At 40.7% G+C, this 15,204-nt stretch overlaps 1 long non-coding RNA gene across 1 annotated transcript; it reads left to right on the top strand.

Moving 5' to 3' along the window:
- Nucleotides 1-99: 99 nt before the first annotated feature.
- On the top strand, nt 100-1,414 carry LOC120439324. Its single transcript, XR_005612552.1, has 3 exons — nt 100-548; nt 699-862; nt 1,141-1,414. It is a non-coding gene; the product is annotated as an uncharacterized LOC120439324 (long non-coding RNA).
- Nucleotides 1,415-15,204: the final 13,790 nt, after the last annotated feature.

Raw genomic sequence — 15,204 nt, forward strand, 5'->3', positions numbered from 1 at the left:
TTGTAGATTCCAGAGACTCTGTGAGGCCACTATTACAAGGCAAGTTTGAAAATCTTGGAATTTCAGTTTACATGGTATAAATGGTAAATGGCCTATATTTGTATAGTACTTTTACTAGTCTCTAAGGACCCCAAAGTGCTTTACACATTCAGTCATCCACCCATCCACACACTGGTGATGGCAAGCCACATATACAAATATCAAATATATGTGACAGGCAAAAACTAGTAAACACTTTTAGCAGTTACAACAACTTAGCTTAACAATCTGCATATAAGTCTATCAGTTATGGATATATTAGTTTTTCGCCTCCCACTGCTTAAGCCATTAATCTTTCTAGAATTGTTCTTTGAAACAGATGCGACCTCACAAAAGATGTTAATGATGCAGTTAACGAACTCCGTGAGGAGGTCAGAGCCAACCACCATCCCTGCTGCAATGAATCTGTAGATGCTGGGGTATTGCCTCTGGATTTGCCCTTGCACAACATGGAGGAGCTAAACAATGCAGGGGCAGCTCTTCAATCACCGGAGGCAAATAAGGCAATGGTAAGTATACACTTTGTAACTATAAAGTGTAATATCTGTCAGATGTGATTCAAATACATAACAATGGCCTGTTGATTAAACACACAAGCACTTGTGTACACATTTAAGATATGAGAGACGCTAATTCCATCTCTTAAAATGTGTCTATAGGTGAGACGCTTTGCCTTGATTGGAGGGACCACACTGGAGGTGCGAGTCCACCGCACCGCCAAACGAGCTGGCCTCGGTACTCAACTGGGCAGGGGAAAAAACCAAGGACCTTACAGAGCAAAAAAGGGCAATTAAAGAGACAGCGCTGTGCAGATGCATATTTGGTAAGTTTTACCGTTTATTGTAGTTTTATGAGCCTAAAGTGAACAATAAAGGGATCAATTGATGTGCTGGGTGCGTTTCACATTTCCTATGTCACATTTTCAGCTCAGTTTGCTGATTTCCGCCTGGTGACTGTCATGTTTATCAGCCTAGGAGTTTACATACTTTCTCCCCGCTGGAGACAATTAACAAGAGCTTATTCATGTGCTCTAATTCCCTTTTTTTGTCTTTTTTTTTTTGTGTGTGTGTGTGTGTGTGTGTGTGTCTATTTTTGTCCTAGATGGCCTGACGCAGCAGGTAGGGGCGAACTCTATGTCTGAGTTGGTCTTTGCTTAAGCAGTCCAGAAATGGCTCAGATAAGCTCCAGATCGTACGGGTGGCACAGGACGCACATCATCCATCCCCATCCCGGAGTAAATAATAAAAAGTGACGTGAAACATAGAAATGTAAATAGGAAACTTTGTCTTTTAATAAAGTATTGATACATGTCTATTGACCTTTTTTTTTTTTTTTTTCAATAAAAAGCAACTGTGCAAAAGAGTTGGAAAATCAATACCATAGCTCAACAGTGTTTCAATATCAGAATCTGACATTGTTTCAATGTCAACAGTGTTAGAAAATATAACGTCGAATCAATGTCAGGTTTCAACATTGATTCAATATCAAAACCTGACGTTTCAATATTAAAAAAGGGTGCAAGAGTGACGTTAGGTCAACGTCACACCTCAACGTTGATTCAATGACATCGCCTGATATTGACTAAACATTGTTTCAATGTTTCCTTGCTATCTGGGTTAACCCACCCCCACCACCCAAAAAAATGGTTTGTTGCAGCTCGGCTCTCCCCCACTCTGGCTCGAGCGCCGTTGCTGCCAGAGCGATGGTGGCTGAGACGCAGCGGAGCAGAGGTGTAAGTGCCTGGCTTAAAACAGGACATGTTAGCTGCATTTAACCTTCAGTTACTCTTTATATAGGTAGGAGTCAGACCATGTTTCTTTTTAGCTGAAAAACATTACACCCAGGTAACCTGCAGTGTTGAAAACGTGTTTTCCCACGATGTTTGCTACCCTACAATCCGTCCTGCTCTGTAGTAAAATCAGCGACATTTTATTGTCCTGTTACTCCCATTGAAATGTATATAGCCTATTTAAAATCTAAAACTTAAAATTGTCCGTAACCTACTGTTGTTACCACTGTCCTGTTTGAAATGGAATGAGAGAAGCTGGTTATTTTGTCATATGTGCCGATATTAAACCCAGGAGTAACATTCAGGTAAAAGTGTAAGAACAAATGATCCATCAATAAAGGATAATGTTGGATCAGTGTTTCAATATTTATATCTTTTATTAGATGTTCATGTGGTTTGGTTATTTGCCTTTTGGTTGAAAGTAGACTGAGAGAGGACTTTTTGTTAGTGATCTTAATAGTATTTTTTTCATATTAATGTAATTTTTCATCTAATTGAATACAATCTATTTGTGTATGATTGTCAGTCCAAAGAGGGAGAGAGGAAAGAGGGGAACGTGAGGAGAAAGTAAAAGGTCAGGAAGAACCAGGTAAGAAAACAGACAGAGAATAGTGACAGGCAAAACAGAAACCGTTAAACTGCTTGAGAGAGTTGACCACCAAAAAGTGATAGACAGATTTACCAACCGTCAGGTGAGGCGAAATAGGTTAAAATAAAAGAAAAAATCTGCAGAGCCATAGTAGTATCTGCAGTAAAGATCTTTTCATACATTGTATACATTGTACCATAGGCAAAGTTGCCTCCATTTTTATATATGTTTTTTATCAATATTTTGTACATTTGTACATTTCAAGGACTCTATTTTTGGAGTGTATTTTTTATGTATCTGTATTGTATTATACATACACATTAAAAGTGTGCTCAGCACCCCCAAAGCTCTGATCCTAGAATCGCCCCTGCTTCAAATAACAAATTAGTCCGTCTTAAAAAGCAGAATATGTCCCGATAAATTTAATTTCTTTTGAAATAAATCTACAAAGTGTAGTTTGATTATCATGTTGCTGAGTGTGGCGGGGCGTGGCCTGCGGTGCCGTGCAGGTACGGCCGCCTTCCCTGCACGGCACCGCAGGCCACGCCCTGCCACACTGAGCTTTTTGGATGAGTTATCTTCTTAACCTTATATTTCCGACAAAGCACTAAAACACGTTCTCTGGTCTTAACTTCTCTGCCCTCCTGAGATCCGAGGAAAAATGAATCTTCCCATTGAACTTTTTTTGTGATTTTTGGAGCTACCACCCAAATGCATGAGATATCAATGGAAAGCCCAGGATGTCCTCTATTTCGTACATCAGGACATATTAGTCCTCTGTATGTCCATTACATAAATGAATAAGCTGGTTCTCAGGAGGATATTGGAGTCCCATTTTCCTGTATGGCTCTGTCCTATTAAAAATAACCTGCTGCCCAAATCAAAGTTGTGATTTACCTGTCTCCTCTCATCTCTGCTGTTTTCCTTTGGATTTTGTAAAACCATCTTCCTTTTTTTTTGCTTTTGCCACCTTTCCTTCATTTTCTGCCTTATTATGCCCTTTATCCGCTGCCCCGCTGACACCGATAACCACATCCTCTGAAAGACTTTTTGTGGCTTTCATTCCCTTTAACTCCACAGTGTGCTGGTACCCAAAAAAGGTCACCTTAAGCCAAATCAAGTGTTTTGTGAATTTCTATCAGGATGTCTGCTCTGCTGTCTGAATTACGGCACTGTAAACTGGTTAATGATGAACTTGACTCTAGGCATATCACTGTTCTTTATGGCCTTGTGTCTTCTCTATTGAGTAGGTAAAAAGTATTGAAAGCATTTCTCCTGTGTATACTGACGCCCCAACCAGAGGCCGATCTACTGGGGTGGCATGTGGCACCCAAGTTTTGCATATGAGAAAATTGCTTAGTAATATAAGCTAGCATTAAGTCTTTGAGCCTAGCTACAATTAACACAGAATATGAATTCAAAAACTGCACATATTCCATTGTGTTCCTGTCTCCCATTTTTTTTTAAAAATGGTTCAGCTCATAGTGTCTGAAACTGCATTATTTCTATATTTATTAATTAATCAATATCATGGGCAATTTAGATTTCAACACAGGTGCTTGATTGCTACCATCTGGAAAAGCCATGAAGGTGAGAGCTATCAACCTAATAAATCATGAAAAAAGGAGGTTTGTTCATGATAGTGCAGATTTTTGACATTTTTTGTAAATTTAAGCATGAAAAAAAAAAAAAAGATTATTTCTGTGTATGTGTATACTAGCTGTACTTGATGTATTTTAACCAATTATATAGTACATATTCAGTGTGTGAATGTGTGTGTGAATGGGTGAATGACTGAATGTAGTGTAAAGCGCTTTGGGGTCCTTAGGGACTAAGTAAAGCGATATAAATACAGGCCATTTACCATTTTTACCATATTAAAGAATATAACACCTGCATATATGTAAAGAAATGGCTTTGATTTTGCCACCCTAAGAAACTTCCTCTAGATCCGCCACTGACCCCAACACTGATCCTTTTCCTGCTTTGGCATGAAACCCATGTGCAACAAATGCCATTCCAGCTGGGTTTGTTGGCTTTGATGCATCTGTAAAAATTTGGACATAACCGTAAAACTGACCCATGCATGCAAGTTTAAAATGATGCTCACTGTCCACACAGAGCTCTTTATCCCTCCTTTCTCTTCCCAGTTTAAGCACATCTTGTGTTGGATGATCTTGTCCGTGTCTACTGGCATTTCTCCTACGCCTACCTGTAACCCTACTGTTGGGTTGTTTTAAATGATTTTTGGTATTAAAATATTATTTTAAACTCTTCTCTGATCATCTTTTTTGTCCTACACTTACCTTCATCTGTGTTCCTAACAAACTTCAATTCTCTTCTGCTTCTCCCTCTTCCCGATCCTCTCCCGCCATAAACCGTCCTGTCACCATGCCGCCGTCTATCTGCGGTGCAATTCCTGTCTCACGCCAGCTCATGCCAACCGGCAAAGTCCGTGATCCAAACGCCCAAAACAAACGCAATCCATGGCTTCTATTTGTAGTCGTTTTAATCTCGCTTTTCATTCTGCCTCCTGCGTCCAAACTCCTAACACCTGCGCTGACTGACATTAAAGTCCAGGAAATATGTCAAAGCAGTAATTTCCACGCGCCCTCTAGCGGTCCGCGAAGGTACTGCAGGTTGCCCGCAGTAAAGACAGAAACTGTTGCATATTTATATACATGTATTCATTTATATAAAAAAGCGACTTAAAGCTGGTTTCTGATGTTACATTCCTCTGACCTAAATTTTCCTTACACTGAAGTTTGTTTGGGGTTCACACACTGGCCTTGTTAAACCCCCTCAGTCAGTTTGCAGATAGGAGTTTTATTTTGTATCAGTTTTGCTACATCTGGCATTTTTGGTGCAATTTATTGCTTCAAAATTTAGTATGGAATTAATCCAGGTTTTTCAAGAAAAAAAACATCCACACAAAAAATCAAGCCAATTGCAAAAGTCGCCATCATGTGTGGGATTTACTGAGGAAATGCTCTGTCCCCACTGCTGTGCTGCATAGGTCTGAACACTCTCACCGAGATAACTGACAAGAGTGGCTACACATACCGATTATGGAATGGAGCAGTCGTCGGCTACATCCTCTCTGACATCAAGATGTATGCCAGGAGGGAACGAGTTACTGACTGACTGAGCCACACCATTACGATGGATGCCTACACTTACATGTGAGAAATGTGTTCACCTGAAGCATGACTGCATACTCCCTCCCTTTGGTGGTGGTGGTGATGAATAGAATAAAAGCATTATATTTTATACTATTTTCATCTTCATCTTTGGAGGACATGAGGCCCTGGGTTGGCTAGGCATTTGACCTTGTTAGTGCCCAAGTTCAAAGCTAACCTTGAAAAAATATTTCAAGAAATTGTGTAGAGTAATACAACATCACAGTGATGCCATAACTACCTGAAATTATCATATTTTAATTGAAACAGGCTGATGTCAACATGTTGTAATGAAAACATCACAAAACATCAAAGTTTTAGTTTAGCTCTTGCCCTTCAAGGGCAGTTGCTCTCTGGGTGCTCTTGTTGTTATAGTCATTATGTAATATTTCCTCATACCCCTCCTTTAGGCTACATGCATTTCTCTGTAGTAGATCATTAATTTATCCCTTTTATCACGAAGCCATCAGACACATGCTGAACAGGACTTGCAGACAACACCATTCATCCATGTCAAAAATTAAATATTGACTCAAACATCCTAGTCAAAGGCACACACCTGCAGTGCAAACAGAATTTATAATGGCACCACTGCTGCTCTGTGTGAGAGACATAAGACCAGGGCACTGATAAAGACAAACATCCAGGAGAATAAATGAGCAGGAAAAGTAAGAGTAGAGGAAAGAGGAGCATAAAAAATGTTTGGATGCATGTTGGTTCAGCTGGTCTGAAATCCATATTAAAGAAAAAAGCTTAAAATAAATTAACTGACCACAGATCATGTGCTGGGCTGTTTTAGAAAGCAGTTTAACAAACATCTGAAATTTGTGTTGACTGACCTTAAGATGTAACTGTGCAGAAATGCTGCTCAAACTATTGCCAGTTTTCCTCTCATAGCAGCTGGACAGAGGGAAATAAAGAGAAGAGCCACTGTTTGAATCCAGTGGATACAGAAATATGAATTTATTTTGATGTTTAAAAGAGATTTCCTTTCATTGATCAGGATATTACATCTGATTTTTTAAAAAACATGTACTTCATCATCTCATGGAGTGTTTTTACTAGTCTTTCTGGAAGCAGCCCTGTAGAGACTCCAGCAGGTTTGATTTTCAACCATATCTCCAAACACACACAACCTCAGAGAGACTTTCTTATAGATTAGTAATTTACACCTCACACCTCACTTGCCACATTGTTAGGTACATCTTTTCTTTTACTCGTTAACCCAAATATCTAATGAGCTAGTCACATGGCATACATGGTCAACGCAGCCTGTTCAGATTCAAACCTGGCATCAAAATAAGGAAGAAAGGGGACTTTGAACTTGACATGATTACTGGTGTGAGTATGTCAAAAGTTTACAGAGGATGATCTGAAAAAGAGAAAATTTCCAAAACTGAGTGGCAGTTCTCTGGTAAAAAAATGTCTTGTTGATGCCAGAGGTCAGAGGAGAGGGGCCAGATTGCTTTGAGTTAACAGGAAAGCAACAGTAACTTGAATAACCACTCATTACAACCAAGCCATGCAGAAGAGCGTCTCTGGTCTGGTCTACAGCAGCAGAAGACCTCACCAGGAGCCACTCCTGTCAGCTAAAAACAGGAAACTCAGGCTACAATTGATACAACCTCATCAAAGCTGGACAATAGAAGACTTTGCCTGGTCTGATGAGTCTCAATTTCAGCTGATACATTTGAATGGTATGGTCAGAATTTGGCAAAACCAAAGTCAAAGCATGGATCCATCCTAGCTTTTATCGATAGCTCAGGCTGGTAATGATGGTGTAATGGTGTTGATAGATATTTCATGGCACACTTCGGGTCTCTTAGTACCAATTGAGTATCATTTAAACGCCACAGCCTACATGAGAACTGGTTGCTGACCATGTCCATCACATTTGTTCCAGTCACCAGACCTCAGTCCAATAGAGCAACTTGAGATGTGATGAATCAAGAGAGTCATCGTGGATGTACAGCCGATAAATCTGCAATAACTGTCAGCTGCTGTCATGTCAAGTGCCACAAAGAAGCTCCAACCTGGCAAGGGTGTGCCTAATAAAGTGGCTGGTAAATGACATCTGTGGATGCACCTGCAGTCATCAGGCAACTTGCACAAAAAATGAACGATAAACAGCACAATTGTCACTTTTTGCTGTTTCAGTATTGGTTCTTCATGCAGAAACAACAGAATGTTGATGAGCTGTCATATTGAAAAATCACATCAGGGAAGCTGGATAGAAAGACAAATAGCTCTCCTTCCCAAAATAGCTGGGAACTGTAGTTTTTACCAAAAAGGACTTCAAGTGCCTTTTGGGACTATTTCCAGAAGCTGATTCATACTTAATGAGTGCTTTAAAGAATATTTGCCACTGTAAGGCTTTGGATAGCTGACAATAGGCTCAGTGTTTTCAATTTCTGTGCATTTTGGGATTAAAATTAAATTAGAGCTTAAAAAAAAGGATTTGCCATTACATCAGCCTTTGTTAAGAATTTAGTTTCTGTATTCAATCATCGTTTCTCGTGTTTCTGGTGTCTCCAGTTTATTTTTAAAATTGTTTGCTGGTAACTTGCTTTGTTTCTCTTCCTCACTTTTGTTCTCCCTCCTTCATCATTATCGGTTCCACCTGGCCAGAGTAGTTTCACTTACACTGAATTCTTTGCACTTTCCAGTCAGTCCTGTGTGTGTGCAATCTTGTTCTCTTGCTCCTCCCTGTGAGTTTATCCTGTGCTCAGTTGTCTGCATGCCACAGGGATGAGTTTGTCGATTTAAAGCTCTCAATGAATTGATGACGGTTTAACTTATGATGAGGAGACGAGAAGGAATTATTGGTTGGATCAAAAGATTAAATCCTTGCCAGATGGCTCCAACTTTAATGCCATTTACGCACATCCTTAAAGGAATGTAGTAAGGCCTTTTAAGGGAACTGAAGACTTCTTTATAGGAATATGACACCTCTTGTAAAAAAATGCAGTAAGAATCATAAAAATAAAATTTAGATATTTAGGGTTTTAAATATGATTAAATAAAGTATTGGGCCTCCTTACAACTGTATAGTTTACAAGGTTAGGTGTCTGTGAAACAGGACTCTGGGTATCCAAATGAAAATCAGTGAGCCTGAAGGTTTTTAACTCCCTGCATAACTTTGGAGAGTAAACTCTGTGAGTTTGATGTTTGCTGAAGGGGAAAACACTCTTAGTAGTAAAGAAACATCTCAGTAGAGGTGGGCCCAGAGATGTACTGATAAAGCAGGCTGATCTAGTTAAGCACAAAGATTAAAAATGTCATGTGCTGGGGGGCTGTGGCATGCAGAGAATCGACCCAGCGTGTAGGACTTGCAAGCAGACAAAAACTTAAAATGACAGCTTTTATTTTCTCAGGAAAAGGCAATGAAAACAAAAGCAAACACAATAACAGAGCAGACCAGACCAACAGACAGTGAGGGGGTACATGACAAAGAGATGTAAACACAGTAGGAGAGTAGGGCAGAGTGGACACACCTTGGAGCACAGCTGAACAGACGCTAACTGACAAGACAGGGATAGGAAAAAGGAACATCACAAGACAGGAAGTGACTAACACAGAAACCTTGACTAAGACATACGAACTTGACAGAACAAACAGGGAACTCAGACAACAATGGAGACCGAACACCAGACAGGCACAGGACCCGACTGGGGAGACAGACTGGGAATGACAAAAAGAGATTAGACTAGAGTATAAACAAACTGCAAAAAGTTTATATAATTCATGATCAGGGAAAATAACAACATACCGGTACTAATATTACCAAGACTTAACATAAGATACCAACTCTAAATTACTGGACCCAGGACCATGAAAGAAAACAATAAGCTGCTACCCAATAACAATGGACACAATCTTTGTACATTTGCTAAAATACCCACTTGTAAAAACGATGGTAAATATATTTGAAATTGATGTCAGATAATACACAAACGTATTGCATTTGTACATTCACAACTAATATCATCGGTGTGTCTCAGTTTGCATAGTTCTGTGAGTTCACTTTGACTTGTGTGTGATAGAAAGATGATCTTTGGCACAGTGTTACTAGAGACAGATCACTATATCCAACATCATATTCCTTCGTTGGAAGCCTCATTGTCAGCATGCTGGACGGGCACACAGGCCTCCTCATTACCAGTGTCAGCTAGAATATGTCTTTATTGTCACTGTAATGTTTAACATGTGCAACTAAATATAGTGCAAAGATCTCAACAGTGCAAAGATCACTCACAGCAGTCATAAAAAATAAAAAGAAACTATAAGCTACATAAGATATAAAAACAGAAAAAAATACAACAGCTATTCCCAACCCCTTTGTGCACAGAGCAGATTCAGTTAGATGTTGCAGTGTTTAATGCTCGTACAGCCCTGGGAGAAAACATTTTTTCAGTCTGTTTGTCCTTTTAATTGTTCGGTACTGTCTGCCATGGCAGTAACAGTTCATATAGGAGTAGACAAGTGTGAGATGGATCCATTATGATGTTATTAGCCTTTCTGAGGTAGCGGGGACTGTGTAAATCCTCCAGCATAGGAAGGGGGTGTCCAATAATTTTATTGGATGCCCCATTAAAGAAGATTCAAGTCATGTAAATAATAATAAGCTCTCTATGGAGGACAAAACAATCCCAGAGACACTTGTTCTTCTTGAGAACCCCCAGGAAGTATAGTCTCTGCTATGTCTGCTGTGATGTTTACACCCCAGGTTAGATCCTCTTTGATGTAAAGTCCCTGAAACCAGAGGTCTGTGACCCTCTCCACAGTCCCCCGATGATATTTAAAGGCTTAATGTCTTGTTTTTTTCTTCCTATAGTCAGTGATCAGTTCTTTTGTCTTGGATGTATTCAGGAGCAGGTTGTTATCTCTGCATTGCTGATACATTTAAAGCTGTTTAAACATTTTGTATCCTTCATTTTTTCATTCATCCATTCATTTAAAGAGATTTACTAACAGATAATAACAAATAAATGTAATTGACCTGACTTAGGAGGTGTGGAAATCCTGATTATCTGGTTGTACAGGTGGAATTGGTGACATTTAACAGGCAGGTGTGTTTGTGACAAGTAGATGAATACTTTAGAGATGAGTAGGTGCAGGCAAGCGACTGAATGGCACGTGCAGGCAAGTGGAGACACAAAAAAAGCAGGATTTATTCCTGCCAATTAATTAATTGTGCATCCTTGTCTTCTTTGGTAGCAGGGACTAAGACCTAAAGAGGGGAATCGAGGATATCCAGTCTATGAAATGAGAAAGGGCATGGAAATGACACACGGCAAAAAGGGCAAAGCAGTGGCAGGGCAACACTCGAGGCACAGGGACAGTTTGGCAGTTAGTTCTGTCTTTAAAGGCGTGACCTTAGAGGCAAATGAACAAACCTGATTTGCAACATATACAAAGATTTTCATTATATAAACTTCTAATAAAACAAGACAAAAGCATCCGCACTAAGAAATTGTAGCGATGAGAGTTTGGCACTCATAATATCTTGAAATAAACTCCATGCGCATTTAAGCCTGTTTGGTTTTCAGTGGGCATATTTCAGATGCAGGTGAGAGGCCAGCCGTCATAGAGGCTGGACCAGGATGATTGTTCAAATGGAGCTAATAGCATACACTTTCTGGTCTATTGCACTTGTACAAAAAAACATACAGAGACATTGTTGAAGAATGAAGTTAGATTGGGAGGGCTTCATTCTCCATGTTAGTTGATAAAAACCTTTTAAGAGTCATAATTAGTGACTTCTACATCCAGAAGTTTTTCCCATGAAATTTAAGCAAAGGTATTAAGAAGTGTTGTCCCCCTCATCCCCAGACTCTGCATACTCCACGGAAGACGTGCAAGTGGGATTAAGGAGGTGCTCAAAGTATTCCTTTCAACACCCAACCAGAGGTCACTGAGGCAATTAAACAACTCCTTGGTGGCAGGGCCCCTGGGGTGGATGAGGTTTGCCCTGAGTTCCTGAAGGTGCTGGATGTTTAGGGCTGTCTTGGTTGACATGCCTCTACAATGCTGCGTGGAGATCAGGGGCATGGTGGAACCGGAGGGTGTGTTCCAACTATAGGGGATCACACTCCTCATCCTCCCTGGGAAAGCCTATGCCAGAGTGGTGGAAAGGAGAGTCCGTCCGTTAGTTGAACCTCAGATACAGCAGGAACAATGCGGTTTTGGTCCTGGTCGTGGAGCACTGGACCAGCTCTTTACCCTCTCAAGGATACTTGTGCATGGGAGTTTTCCTAAGCAGTCAACATGTGTTTTGTGGACCTGGAGTAGGCATTCGACCTTGTCCCTCTGAGTGTCCTGTGGGAGGTGCTTCGGGAGTACAGTGGTCCCTCGCTATAACGCGGTTCACCTTTCACGGCCTCGCTGTTTCGCGGATTTTTTTTGTGTGCAATTTTGCATGTTTTTTTTTTCTTACAGCGCATTGTGTTCTGCATCCTGGTCGGCTGTAGACCATTGTCAATCAAGCTCCTCCGTGCCGTGTCTCCTGTACAGTACAGAATGTGTTCAGCTTGTCAAATTTACATAAATCTTCGATCGCTAGCAGTGTGACTCTGAAGTGCTGTACTGTATGTTTGTAAGTTTTCTCCCCAACAAACACAACAATGTTGACAAAACATTTTGCACCGTCAAAGATACCTGTGGTAGCACCCAAAAGGCTGAGGAAGATGCTAATCATTGCACAAAAAGTTCCACTTCTTGACATGCTAAAGGAAGGTAGAAGTTACCGTATTTTTTGGACCATAAGGCGCACCGGATCATAAGGCCCATTAAGTGAAACATAACAGATAGATAAGTCAGACTTTACTCAACTCATTCTTCTTGCTTCCTCTACTTCCGTACCATTGATTCATTAATGTTGAATTCTCTCATGTGCTACTCTATTCCCATGTTCTGGACCTGAAAACAGGGTTTAATCTTTGGTTTCATTCTATAATAATGGACTTATTTTTCTATGAAGGTTTGAACTTTGAGAGTGTTTAAACAAGAGAGAAAAGTGTGAAAATGTTAATACCTGTCTGAGAAAGGTGTATAAAGTGTGTAGTGAGGGGTTTTGCAGACTTAAAACATTTATAATAATTGTAAAAGATAAAGCTGGCTACTTCGCGGATTTCACCTATCACGGGTTATTTTTAGGACATAACTCCCACTATAAACGAGGGACCACTGTATGGGGTGTCTGACCCATTGCTACAGGCCATTTGATCCTTACACAACTGTTGCAAGAGTTTGGTCCAGATAGCCGGCAATAAGTCGGACTCAACCAGAAACGAGTCAGAAACGAGCTCATGTCTGTCACCGATTCTGTTTGTAAGTTTTGAGGACAGAATTTCAAGGCATAGCCAGATGGTGGAAGGCTTTCACTTGGGTTGTCTCAGAATCTCATCTCTGCTTTTTGCAGATGATGTGGTTCTTTTGGCTTCATTGGGTGATGGCCTCCAGCTCGCACTGGAACAGTTTGCAGCCAAGTGTGAAGTGGTGGGAATGAAAATCAGCACCGCCAAATCTGAGGCCATGGTCCTCAGCTGGAAAAGGGTGGAGTGCCCACTCCAGGTCAGGGATGGGTTCCTGCCCCAGTTGGAGGAGTTTAAGTATCTCTGGGTCTTGTTCACAAGTGACGAGAGAAGGGAGTGGGTGATCAACAGACAGATTGGTGCTGCGGTTGCAGTGATGTGGATGCTATACCGGTCTGTCGTGGTGAAGAGAGAGCTGAATGTAAAAGCAAAGCTGTCAATTTACCGGTTGATATGTGTGATTACCCTCACCTATGGTCACGAGCTGTGGGTAGTGACCAAAAGAATGAGATTACGGATACAAGCAGCGGAAATGAGCTTGCTCTGAAGAGTGGCTGGCTTCTCCCTTAGAGATAGGGTTAGAAATACGGCCATCCGGGAGGGGCTCAGAGTAGAGGGAGGTCTGGGGTTCTCTGCTTAGGCTGCTGCCCCCGTGACCCGGCCCTGGATAAGCGGAAAAAGATGGATGGATGGACAATAGTCAATGGTAACTTTATTGTCCCCAATGGGAAACTGATTTGCAGTATGTCCCCACATCAAACAACACAAAAAACAAACAAACACACACCAAAAAAAATGGACGGATGGATATTAAGAAGTGATCTGTAAGGATCAGTGATCAGACTCCTTAAAAAGAATTTGAACATATGATTTTCCCTCAAAGTTGTCATCGTCCCCGGGCCTTCAGTTTTCTGTGGCTTATGATTTCATTTTGGGTTTTTGAGTTTTATTCCTTTTGTAACATAGATTGCATCATTTATATTTTCCTTTGATGTCATTTTTTCTTACAGCAGTCTCTGTCTACCTTGGTTAAGCAGTATTTAGTCAATTTTCTGCAAATGTTTCCTGTGTTTTGTTTCTCTTTTTCTTGTGAGTTACCAACAATAACAGTTTTGTCCCTTGACAAAAGTTCATGAGTGTATTAGTAACATCTGTTTGTGCCTGTGTCAGTATGTGGCTTAAAACACAAATCCCTGAAAATGATGAACTGTTATCTGGATCATGGCATTCTCACATTCTGCACTCTCTCGCAGTGTCCATAGAAGCTTTTTGAAACACTGGTGTGTTATACAAATATGTGTCATTCATAACCACAGAGTGAACAAGTTCAACCAGTTTAACTGTAGCACACCATGGAAATTACTGTAGAGCACAGGTCTCCCAAAGTGGCTTAAACAAGGTTGAATAAGCTCTTCTTGTGTGCCATTAAGAGAAATGTATGACTTTGCTCTCTTGGAAAAGCAAACCCATTTCTGACCATGACATTGTGTACAAGTGCAACTAGATTATTATTATGTTATTATTATTATTAGTAGTAGTAGTTCAGTTAAAAACAGAACATAGAAAAAGCAATCTTCAAACTGACAAAATATGCAGAACTAAATAAGGTCATTTTGAGTTTGATGGCAGCCACAAGTCTGAAAAAGTTGTGACAGGGCCATGTTTGCAAAAGCGTAGCATCTCCTCTTCTTGTCTGTATTCATCTGGAAACTGAAGCGACCAGCTACTGGACTTTTGGGAGAGAAATTTTGTCCCATTTATGTCTGATATAGGATTCTAGCTGCTCAACAGTTCTGGGTGTTCTTTGGTGTATTTTAAATTTCATGATGCTCCAAATGTTTTCATTTGGTGAAAGATCTGGATCGATGGCAGGCAGGCCAGTTCAGCACCTGGACTCTTCTACTATGAAGCCACTGTGTTGTAAAAGATGCAAATGGTAGCAATATCTACCACTACAGAGGCAGCACAGGTAATCAAACTCTTCCTGGATGGCACAGCAATATGTGCCATTGCCATAAGGGTTGCTGTGTCTCTCAGTACAGTCCCAAGAGCATGGAGGAGATTCCAGGGGCCAGACACAGAGCTGGACAAGGCTGCAGGTCCTTGACCCATCAGTAGGATGGGTTGGCATTTGCCACAGAATACCAGAATTGGCAGGTCCACCACTGGAGTCCTGTGCTTTTCATAGATCACCAGGAAACACATTGGCACAGGTAAAAGGGTCTGAGAAGCCGCGGAGAACATTATGCTTCCAGTAACATTGTTCAGCATCACTAGTTTGGTGGTGGGTCAGTG

Source organism: Oreochromis aureus, linkage group 3 (assembly GCF_013358895.1).
Source record: "Oreochromis aureus strain Israel breed Guangdong linkage group 3, ZZ_aureus, whole genome shotgun sequence".
NCBI classification, from domain to species: domain Eukaryota; kingdom Metazoa; phylum Chordata; class Actinopteri; order Cichliformes; family Cichlidae; genus Oreochromis; species Oreochromis aureus.